Source organism: Pinus tabuliformis, chromosome 7, assembly GCF_031772625.1.
Source record: "Pinus tabuliformis cultivar Carrire ecotype Pingquan chromosome 7, CPIR1, whole genome shotgun sequence".
In the NCBI taxonomy this organism is placed as follows: Eukaryota; Viridiplantae; Streptophyta; class Pinopsida; order Pinales; family Pinaceae; genus Pinus; species Pinus tabuliformis.
In genome coordinates this window covers 1,018,056,364-1,018,066,908 of record NC_142293.1, presented here as the reverse complement: position 1 = coordinate 1,018,066,908, position 10,545 = coordinate 1,018,056,364, and positions in this window count along the sequence as shown.

The following is a 10,545-nucleotide window of genomic DNA, read 5'->3' as shown; positions in this document are numbered from 1 at the left end:
CAGCAGACACACACTGGGTTTCCATTTCGCGTCACAACAAAAATTGCTACCCAAGTCTGGGAAACGCGGTGTAAGGACCTGCGGTTCGGTTTCTCCCCGTCGGTGTGAAGTGCGAACTCTACGACCGAAATGTGGGAAGGGACATAAGTATAATGTGCATTAGAGGTGGAGCGATGGTTGGTTTATAGCGTGGGAGCGTTTGGCATAACCCACGGGCCGACTCACATGTTGGGGCGACTTGAACGAAGGATTGTTTGCCGACCAGCAATCGGATGGCAAGTTTGCGACGTGTAAGGGCGTTTTGGCACACGATGGTCGAGTCAGCCTGGGCAGTGACTCGCCCAACCGCTCGTATAAATATGGAAAGACGTTGGAGCATTTGGCATTCATTCGAAGATGGACATTCGAACATGAGCATTCGGTGATCAAGAAAAAAGTGCGAAGTAGTGGAGCAGGTCGCAAAAGAGGCGCGGGCATATATGCACCCGCTCTTGGGCAAGCACACACGATACACATAGGGTTCGGTTCTCGGGTGAGGGCGTGGGTAAGGAAGGCACCCGCCGTTCGGTGTGACACGGGGTGTCTCGGGTAGGTCGCCCGCCCGTCGTGGAAGAAGAAACACGGAGGTGGTGTGACTCGGGTAAGTCGCCCGCCCGTCGTGCAATAGGAAACGCTGGGTGACTCGGGTGAGGTCACCCGGCCGTCGTGCAGCGGTAAACGAGGTTCGGTCGACGAGTATGGTTGGTAGCTCGTGTGAGGGCGCGCCCGCCCAGCTCGGGCAAGGAACTCGGTTGGCACACGAAGGTGTTGCCTATTTGTAAAATTGGCTAAGTATGAAACTTGGTGTTTCCCAAGTATACTTGTAAAGCCCCGTAAACATTATAGAGTTGAATAATATATTGTATTCAGGCAGACTCATTGTTCAGGGAGTTGCCCCTCCCTTTACACTGTGCAATTGTGTTCTTCATGTATAATTGCTAATGATAATTGCCTATGCGTATGGGTGTTCATTGGCATAAAGGAAACATAATAATACTTGGTTGCGAAAAGTAAACTAAGTAGACTAATGGTTAGGCGTAGTCCATGAACATAAGTATTGGTGAAAAGAAAGTGTTCGGTGGCGCCGCACCTCGCCAAGTACGGCTGAAAGAGTACTGTAGGCCTGGGGGCGTGACACACGGGGTTCCCATGTCGCTCGTGCCGTGTTGGGGATGGTGCACACCCCTTGATACCTACACGATGGGCGAGCCACCGACGAAGGCGCGCGAGCGACCCTTGTTGCGTGCCCGGATGAAAGACGTGACCACGTGCGGACGAGTCAGGATGCGGGCAGGTGTTCGACGTGTGTAATCGGCGAGGTGTTGGAGCCGACCCATGGGTGCGACGGTGCACACGAAGGGACGTGGCGGTTTGTTGGAATGGGGCGTGTCGAGGTTATGTGGCAGGTCAGCCGGGCATGCATGTTGATGGAGCCGACCCTTGTTATCCTCGAGAGACACGGCCCTTGGGAGAAAGGATGCATATAAGTAAGGAGGATGGTGTTCGACGAAGGGACATCGAACTCAGACTTCCACATCGCAGAACAAGTGCGAAGGAAGGAGTTGGGTGAAAACGGAAGGAAGAGAAGGACGCGGGTAAGAGGGCTGCACCGGCGGGCGGATTACAGAGGGCGGGTCGGGCTTGGTAGCGCGGACAGGCAGAGCGGGGCGGGTTACCGTCCGGGCAGGCAGGCCGCACTGCATGCGGGCCATGTGCCCTCACTATGGACCGCACCGACGGGCAGAGTTTGGGCGCCGCGGAAGGGAAATTCGGACGGACAGGTTCGCAGTTCAGGTGTGGAGTTGTGTCGTGCAGGCCGTGGGCCAGTGCAGCACGACCACACGACACGACAGGTTGAAAGAATAATTGAAGAAGATAAATTTATGGTAAGTTATTTTCGCTGCATTGTTAAGAACACTTACTGGAAAATTGACCGAGTGTTGAAGTAGGCACAGACCGTGTACTCAAGTATTGGTAAAAGGAAAAAGTACGGCGGTGCCACACCCGCTTATGCATGGTTGAAATACTACCACTAGGATAGGAGCGTGACATGGGGTCTCGCGGTCCCTCCTCGACAAAGGTTGCCAAATTGCGGGGTACCCGGGGATTCCATGTCCCGCCTTGTCGAAAGCATCCCAAGTGCAGGAAATTTGGGGTTTCCATGTCTCGTCGCGATGGAAATCGCCCCAGGTGCAGTAAACTTGGTGTACATCGAGCCTGCAACCTCACATCAAGAAAAAGGCTCGGTTGGTCAAGAGAATGAAGCTTTCTTCATTGGTAAAGGACCTCGCTAAGGATCAAAGGTTGGAGTCTCTTCTAGAGCTAGTCCACCATGGACTATCAAAAGTTGAAAGAAGGACAGAGTGTCGGGGAGTGAAGCACCGAAGAAACAAAGTGCAGAGAGGAGGAAGGACTCGACTAGTGCTTGGGGGGTATTATTGTCAAGGGTCTAGGGCTTCACAATGACCAATAAGAAGCTTCAATGAGGGAAATTTACGAAAGGGTTTTCCTCTCTGAGAGAGAGAGAGAGAGGTTTTTTCCTGGCAGAGAGCCAACATCTTGTGTTCTTGTTCTTATGTTTTTGGCACCAGTTTGATGAAAGTAAACACACATGCATTAATAAGAAGAGAAGAAGATTAAGATAACACGATAAATTGCAAAAGAGCTTCACAAATTGTTATCAAGTCTAGAAGAATCCTGCTATAACCCATTGCCCTAGATTCTTCAACGCGGTATCGGAGCTAAGGTGACACATCAAGGAAAGGGAATCTCAAGAACATCCGCAAGGTTGAAGCGTCAAGCCAAGAAGTCTCAATCACATCAAGGACAAGGTCTACCATCTATCATTCCTCATGGAAGACTACAAAGCAAGAAGAAACGCCTTGTATAAAGGCACCTACAAGAAGAACAAATCAAAGAGGGACCTACATCAAGCTACACCATCTTGAAGAATGAAAGGCACTACGAGTCAAGTCATCAAGCAAGTCCATTTGAAGAAAGCAACTTGAACAACATCAAGATCTAAGGAAGGCAAGCCATCAAGTCTTCAAGAAGAAAGCAAGTTCACTACATCTCAAACTCTATCAAGTAAGTATATGTCCCCTTCTGAGTATACCTCAGTGTCCTTTTGCAAGGAAAGTAACAAATTGGTTGGGGCCACTACATGTCCAAAGTCGAACGGTTTGGATGCCAAGAGTATGGACGCTACAAAAGGGATTTTCCTAAACTTAAGAAGGACAACAACAACAAGAGAAAAAGGGAAGAAGCTCATGTAACTCAAGAAGTGAAAGAAGACGACAAGAAGCAAAAGAAGGAAGATCCTCCTAGGACTAAGTCAACCTCTTTGCTTAAAGTCTTATTTCAAAGGGGGTAGAGGTCTCATTGGGGGTCCCATTTATGGGATTCAAGAGAGGATGATATACAGGCGAGAGCAGATGAAGCAAGAAAGGCTACACCAATCGAGGAGAACTATCAAATAAAGCCGCGATGATAAAAGCATAATCAAGGTGAGGTATGTATGCATCAAAGTTTAAGTCATGTCGCCATATATATTGATTGGGTCATGGGAAAAGTTATAGAATCACGATCAAGAATAAAAGGATCTCTTTCGCCAACGACATGCTCGGAGGCATGTGCTACAGTGGAGTAAAGGTCAACATGAAGAAGTGCTCTCATAAGGAGTATAAGGTGGTTGACCAATCAATCCAATAAGAAGAAAATGAAGAACATCGCGGTCACAAAGAATAACTATTTGACAAGATTCCTCAACATCTCTTGAAAGAAGGCACGACAACTCTGACAAAGGAAGAAAAAGATAAAGGACCCTTGACACCTACGAAGGCCTTGGAGATAGTAAGGTGCAGATAACCGATTCAACTCTACAAATATGTCATGATGAAGAGCAATTTCACAATGAAGACATGAAGGGCCACTAAATCAAAGTACGGGAACAAGCGAGTACAACTAAGCATCCATGTGATAAGTGTTATGAAGGATAGACAAGGTGACAAAGGAGTAGCTAGATGACAAAAAGGCCCTGATATATATCAAGAAGGCCACTTTCCACGAAGGGAGCAATGACATGACAAACCAGGGGGGAAAGTGATCGATGGCCGGTACCCTTCCAAGAAGAAGTTCAAACAAAGACTTCATGACATCGAAGGAAAGAAGGAGATCACGCGAATGAAGGACCCACGAAGAAGACGTTGTTGATGAATGGACAAGTCCCTAGCTAAGAGGGAGTTCTAACAAGTTCCCAAATACAAAGGAGCTTGGACAAGTTCCTTGTCAGAGGAAACTTGGGCATGTCTTATCAAGGGGAAGAGATAGACACAACATTCTTGTCTTCACTTGGCAAGAAATAATGGGAGGATTGGGCAATCATTTGGCATTTGATGCTCTTTGAGGATGTGTAGGGCACCCAAGACAAGAGTAGGCAAGAGGAGCGATATTCTTTGAGGGCTGGGAACCCAAGATAAGAATTGTCCTAGAAGGTCATACTCAGGGAACACCTGGGTGGGTATGTACCTTTAGAGACAATGACCAAGGTGTTTATAAGCCATTGGCCTCACCAACATTGTGCTCTGGTATTATGAGAGATAAAGCTGTTAGTCAAGGCCTTGCTATGAACAATCTTGGCTAATATGATGCTTTAACGGATGGGTTGCCAATCCAGTTTCTCTTATGTGAATTATTCAAGATTCAAAAATAGCCAAACACCTTGTAATGATTTACGAATACCTCCCTAGTTGAGAGGGGGTGTTGAAGAAAGTGTAACTGGGTTCGGTCTTCATAAATGTACTTTTGATATTTGTATTTATTCAAGAAAATAAATAAATAAATAAATATATATATATATATATATATATATATATTTGTCATTGAGTTTCTTGCTCATTGAAATAGGCCTAGCACATGTTAAAGTGTTATAAAGAGTCAAAAGAAAATGTTGAAGATATTAAGGGCATGTTACCCCAGGTATATTTATGTATTAGAGTCAAAGATATTCCTACCCTCGTGCCTTCGTTCGGGTCGTGCGCCCGTTCAAACCCCAAATTTTCTTTGGGCGGGCCAGGTCATCCCGTGCCATGCCGTGTGTGGGGGTGCGCAGGCACACGTGGGTGTGCCGAAAATGCCAAGTCATGACCGTCCATGTGCCTTCTTTGTTCGGGTCGTACACCCATGGAAACCCCAAATTTCGTTCGGGCGATTCGGGTCGGCTCGCCCAGGGCCGGTCGGGTCGTGTCGTGCTGTGTGTGGGTGCCCCGGCACACGTGGCCATGCCAAAAATTCTAAGTCGTCACCGCCCGTGTGCCTTCTGTACATTCGTGCAGCCCGTTTGCCTGACGCTCCCTCGGGCCTTCGTTCGGGTCGTGCACCCATGGAAACCCCAAATTTTTTTCGGGGCGTGCACACATGGAAACCCCAAATTCCGTTCGGGCGGGTCGGGTCGTGTCGTGTGTGGGTGCCCGTGCAAACGCGTTCGGGCGAGTCGAGTGGGGTCAGGTCGTGCCGTGCCTCGCGTGGGTGCTCGGGAACATGTGGCCGTGCAAAAAATGTTAGGGCATGACCACCCGTGTGCCTTCTGCATGTTCGCGCGACCTGTTTGCCCGATGCTTTGTCGTGCCTTTGTTTGGGCGGGTTGGGTCATGTTGTGCGTGGGTGCTCGGGCACATGTGGCAGTGCCAAAAATGCTAATTCATGACCCCCCGTGTGCCTTCTACACGTTCGTGCGGCCCGTTTTCCTGACGCTGCCTTGTGCCTTCGTTCGGGTCGCGCACCCATGGAAACCCCAAATTTCGTTCGGGTTGTGCATATAAGGAAACCCCAAATTTTGTTCGGGTCGGGTCGTGTCGTGTCGTGTGTGGGTGCCCGTGCAAACGTGTTCGGGCGGGTCGGGTCGTGTCGTGTCGTGTGTGGGTGCCCGTGCAAACGCGTTCGGGCGGGTCGGGTCGACTCGCACAAGGCCAGTCAGGCCGTGTCATGCTGTGTGTGGGGCCCGGGCAAACGTGGGCATGCCAAAAATGCTAAGTCGTGACCGCCCGTGTGTCTTTTGCAGGTTCGTGTGGCCCGTTTGCCTAATGCTCCCTCGTCGCTTCATTCGGGTCGTGCGCCCACGGAAACCCCGAAATTTCGTTCGAGTCATGCGCCCATGGAAACCCCAAATTTCGTTCGGGCGGGTCGGGACGTGTTGTGTGTGGGTGCCCATGCAAACGGGTCGGGTCATGTCATGTCGTGTCGTGTGAGGGCACCCAGGGCAGACGTGGTCGTATAAAAAATGCTAAGTTGTGAAGGGGGGTGGGCCTCGTGCACGATCGTGCCGCCTGTTTTCCCGAATCTCCCTTGTGACTTCGTTTTGGTCAAGTGTCGGAGCCCATGTAAACTCGTTCGTGTGGCTCGTTTGCCGTGTGAACGCGTTCGGGCGGGTCGTTTGGGTGGGTCGTTTGGGTGGGTCGTTTGAGGGCGCCCGTGTGAACTCGTTCGGGCGGGTCGTTTGAGGGCGCCCGTGTGAACTCGTTCGGGCGGGTCGTTTGAGGGCGCCCGTGTGAACTCGTTCGGGCGGGTCGTTCGGGCGAGGGCCGTATCAAAAATGCTAAGTTGTGACCCGAGGTTGGCTTTGTGCACGTTCGTGCAGCTCGTTTGCCCGGCTCTCCCTTGTCGGTTCGTTTCGGTCGTTCGGGCGGGTCGTTTGAGGGCGCCCGTGTGAACTCGTTTGGGCGGGTCGTTCGGGTGGGTCGTTCGGGCGGGTCGTTTGAGGGCGCCCGTGTGAACTCGTTCGGGTGGGTCGTTCGGGTGGGTCGTTCGGGCGGGTCGTTCGGGTGGGTCGTTCGGGCGGGTCGTTTGAGGGCGCCCATGTGAACTCGTTCAGGCGAGTCGTTCGGGCGAGGACCGTATCAAAAATGCTAAGTTGTGACTCGAGGTTGGCTTTTTGCACGTTCGTGTAGCTCGTTTGCCTAGCTCTCCCTTGTCAGTTCGTTTCGGTCATTTGAGTGCCCATGCAAAATCGTTCGAGCAGGTCGTTTGAGGGTGCCCGTGTGAACTCGTTTGGGCGGGTTGTTCGGGCGAGGGCCGTATCAAAAATGCTAAGTTGTGACCCGAGGTTGGCTTTGTGCACATTCGTGCAGCTCGTTTGCCCGGCTCTCCCTTGTCAGTTCGTTTGGGTCGTTCGGGCGCCCATGCAAAATCGTTCGGGCGGGTCGTTTGAGGGCCCCCGTGTGAACTTGTTCAGGCGGGTCGTTCGGGTGGGTCGTTCGGGCGGGTCATTTGAGGGCGCCCTTGTGAACTCGTTCAGGCGGGTCGTTCGGGTGGGTCATTTGGGCGAGTCGTTTGAGGGCCCACGTGTGAACTCGTTCGTGTGGGTCGTTCGGACGGGTCGTTTGAGGGCGCCCGTGTGAACTCGTTCGGGCGGGTCGTTCGGGTGGGTTGTTCGGGCGGGTCGTTTGAGGGCGCCCGTGTGAACGCGTTCGGGCGGGTCGTTCGGGCGAGGGACGTATCAAAAATGCTAAGTTCTGACCCGAGGTTGGCTTTGTGCATGTTCGTGCAGCTCGTTTGCCCGGCTCTCCCTTGTCGGTTCGTTTCGGTCGTTCGGGCGCCCATGAAAAATCGTTCGAGCGGGTCATTTGAGGGCACCCGTGTGAACTCGTTCGGGCGGGTCGTTCGGGTGGGTCGTTCGGGCAGGTCGTTTGAGGGCGCCCGTGTGAACTCGTTCGGGCGGGTCGTTCGGGTGGGTCTTTCGGGCGGGTCGTTTGAGGGCGCCCGAATGAACTCGTTCAGGCGAGTCATTCGGGTGGGTCATTCGGGCGGGTCGTTTGAGGGCGCCCGTCTGAACTCGTTCGGGCGGGTCGTTCGGGCGAGGGCCATATCAAAAATGCTAATTTGTGACCCGAGGTTGGCTTTGTGCATGTTCGTGCAGCTCGTTTGCCTAGCTCTCCCTTGTTGGTTCGTTTCGGTCGTTCGGGCGCCCATGAAAAATCGTTCGGGCGGGTCGTTTGAGGGTGCCTATGTGAACTCGTTCGGGCGAGTCGTTCAGGTGGGTCATTCGGGCGGGTCGTTTGAGGGCGCCCGTGTGAACTCGTTCGGGCGGGTCGTTCGGGCGAGGGCCGTATCAAAAATGCTAAGTTGTGACCCGAGGTTGGCTTTGTGCACGTTCGTGCAGCTCGTTTGCCCGACTCTCCCTTGTCGGTTCGTTTCTGTCACGCCCCCAAGCCTACGGTAGTCTTCCAACCGTGTCTGGCGAGGTGCAGCACCACCGTATACTTTCTTTTTATTAATACTTGCACACATGGACTACACCTTTCACATAAACATACTTAATTCGTCTTTCTCAATTAAGTAAAATGCATTAATCTTCATACACGTTCATAATCAATATGCAATTAAACCATGAAAATAACAATTGCACACAATTATAGGGGAGGGGCAACTCCCGAACAAGTTCGCCCGATATCAATATATTATGAAATTCTTCAATAATACATACAAGTGTGCCGGGCAAAGTGCTCGGCCAACACTTAGAATCTTTTACAATATAGGCATAGACAACCTTTTTACAATCCAATGCCAGCCTCTCTTGGTAGGAGCGTGCTCACCCAAGCCACCAGAACTCCTCCAATTTGATTCCACACCAAATTGCCTTTTACCGTGTACCGTCATCCCACAAACAGTCCCTTGGTAAAACTGCGCACTTCTCTTATGCGCATGAGAGATGCGCACTTCTTGCTGCGTCCTCTTTACCTCTAGATTGAATGTAGAGAGAGAGCGAAGTGCTTGATGATGAAATGAAGCATCTGCGCTGCCAATAAATACGCTGGCTACCCATTCGATGGAGGGGTGTCAAGCTCTCAAGCTGACCCACTATAACATGTTAGGAGCCCTTGCTTTATTATTTGGTAGGTCCGCCTTTGCCCAAGTGCAAGGCCTCCCTACGCCCAATATAAAGCTTCCACACTCCATCGCATATTTTCCTTAAGTTACATATGCGACTTTGGAATGTCGCATTACAGCTCGCCCTTTCGTCGCACTCTGCCCGGTCGCTGTCATTCGTCACATTGCTGCCGCCGGTCATGTGAAGGGACGCCCGCCCATCATGCCCGAGTCGCCCTTCCTTCACACCGTTCCCTCGCTGCCGTTGAACCGCGCCCGCCTTGTTGAATTGCGCCCGCTGCTGTCATAACCGTGCTCCACACAACCGCGCTGTCCATCCACGTTGTCCATCGCTCGGGTCATCTGCCCATCGGGCGCGGGTCGCCCGCCCGTCGTGTGCAGGTCGCCCACGGGTCACCCTTCTGTCCGCTGCACCAGCTCGCCCTGTCCGTAGCTCGCACCGAACCTTGACTTGACGTGCCTGTTCACCAGCTCGGGTGACCGCACTCGCAGCTCGGCTCGCTGTGTATGTCCGTCGGCTCACAGTGCACGGGTCACACACAGGTCGTTTTCCTGGGTCGCCCGCCCATCGTGCACTGGTCGCCCACGGGTCGCCCGCCCGGGTCGCCCGCCCGTCATGCACGGGTCGCCCACGGGTCGCCCTACCCGGGTCGCTTTGTTGTCTAACCGTCGTGTGAAGGTGTTTTTCTCGTCGCGCACTTGCCCAAGTCGCGAGGGCGTTACACTCTCCTCCACCCGAAAACGTTGTCATCCCGACAACACATCATCCTCGTAGCTCTCCACCAAGACTGACATCGACCATGATGTAGACTCCTCCATATAAGGCAAACATCATTGCAACATTTATAAGGTCCCGTCTTCATCAAGTCATCTCCATGTGCAAACTGCCCATGCATATCAACAAGTGCTACACATCCTAGTCATGTTCCAACACTCATCTCCACGATCCCATGCTCAGGTCCATGGAAACCCCATATTTCTGCAGCATGTCACGATCATCATACCTGCTCAAACATGCTTAAGGGCTCACTGCCTTGAGCAGCCAACAATGAGCCCCATCTTCTATGTCATCTAAGAAGATGTGGAGGGAGAAGAGCCTGAAGGCTCTCCCTCACTAATCAACTCAATCCATCTGTCAGGATCCTCAACCTTCATCCTTTGTAGATATGCTTCCCGATCTTCCTTCTGGATATTCGGCCTCACATATATCTCATCATCATCATCATCATCCTCCACCAGCTCTAGCCTTCTTGACAAGTCCAAGATGCTATCTGAAAGTGATTAGATGACCAATGACTACTCTGCAAGCTTTGCCTCTACCGTAGGCAACCGCTTGTCCACCTTCCCCTTGTCCTCCATTTGCATTCCTCCCAACTTATGATCAGGTTTTGTCACACCAATGGTTGGAACACCAATGGGCACATCTTCCCTTCCATCATAAATGAAGAGTTTCCTCAAATGTGGTACAACCATAGCCTCAAACTGTTTCATGAACTCCATCCCCAATACTGCCTCATAGTCATCAATCCACACTATAGTGAAGTCCACCTTTCCGGTCCATCCACCAAGTGTAGTGTCCACCTTTTCGGCCATACCAAGGATTGCCATAGGAGGAGAATTCAC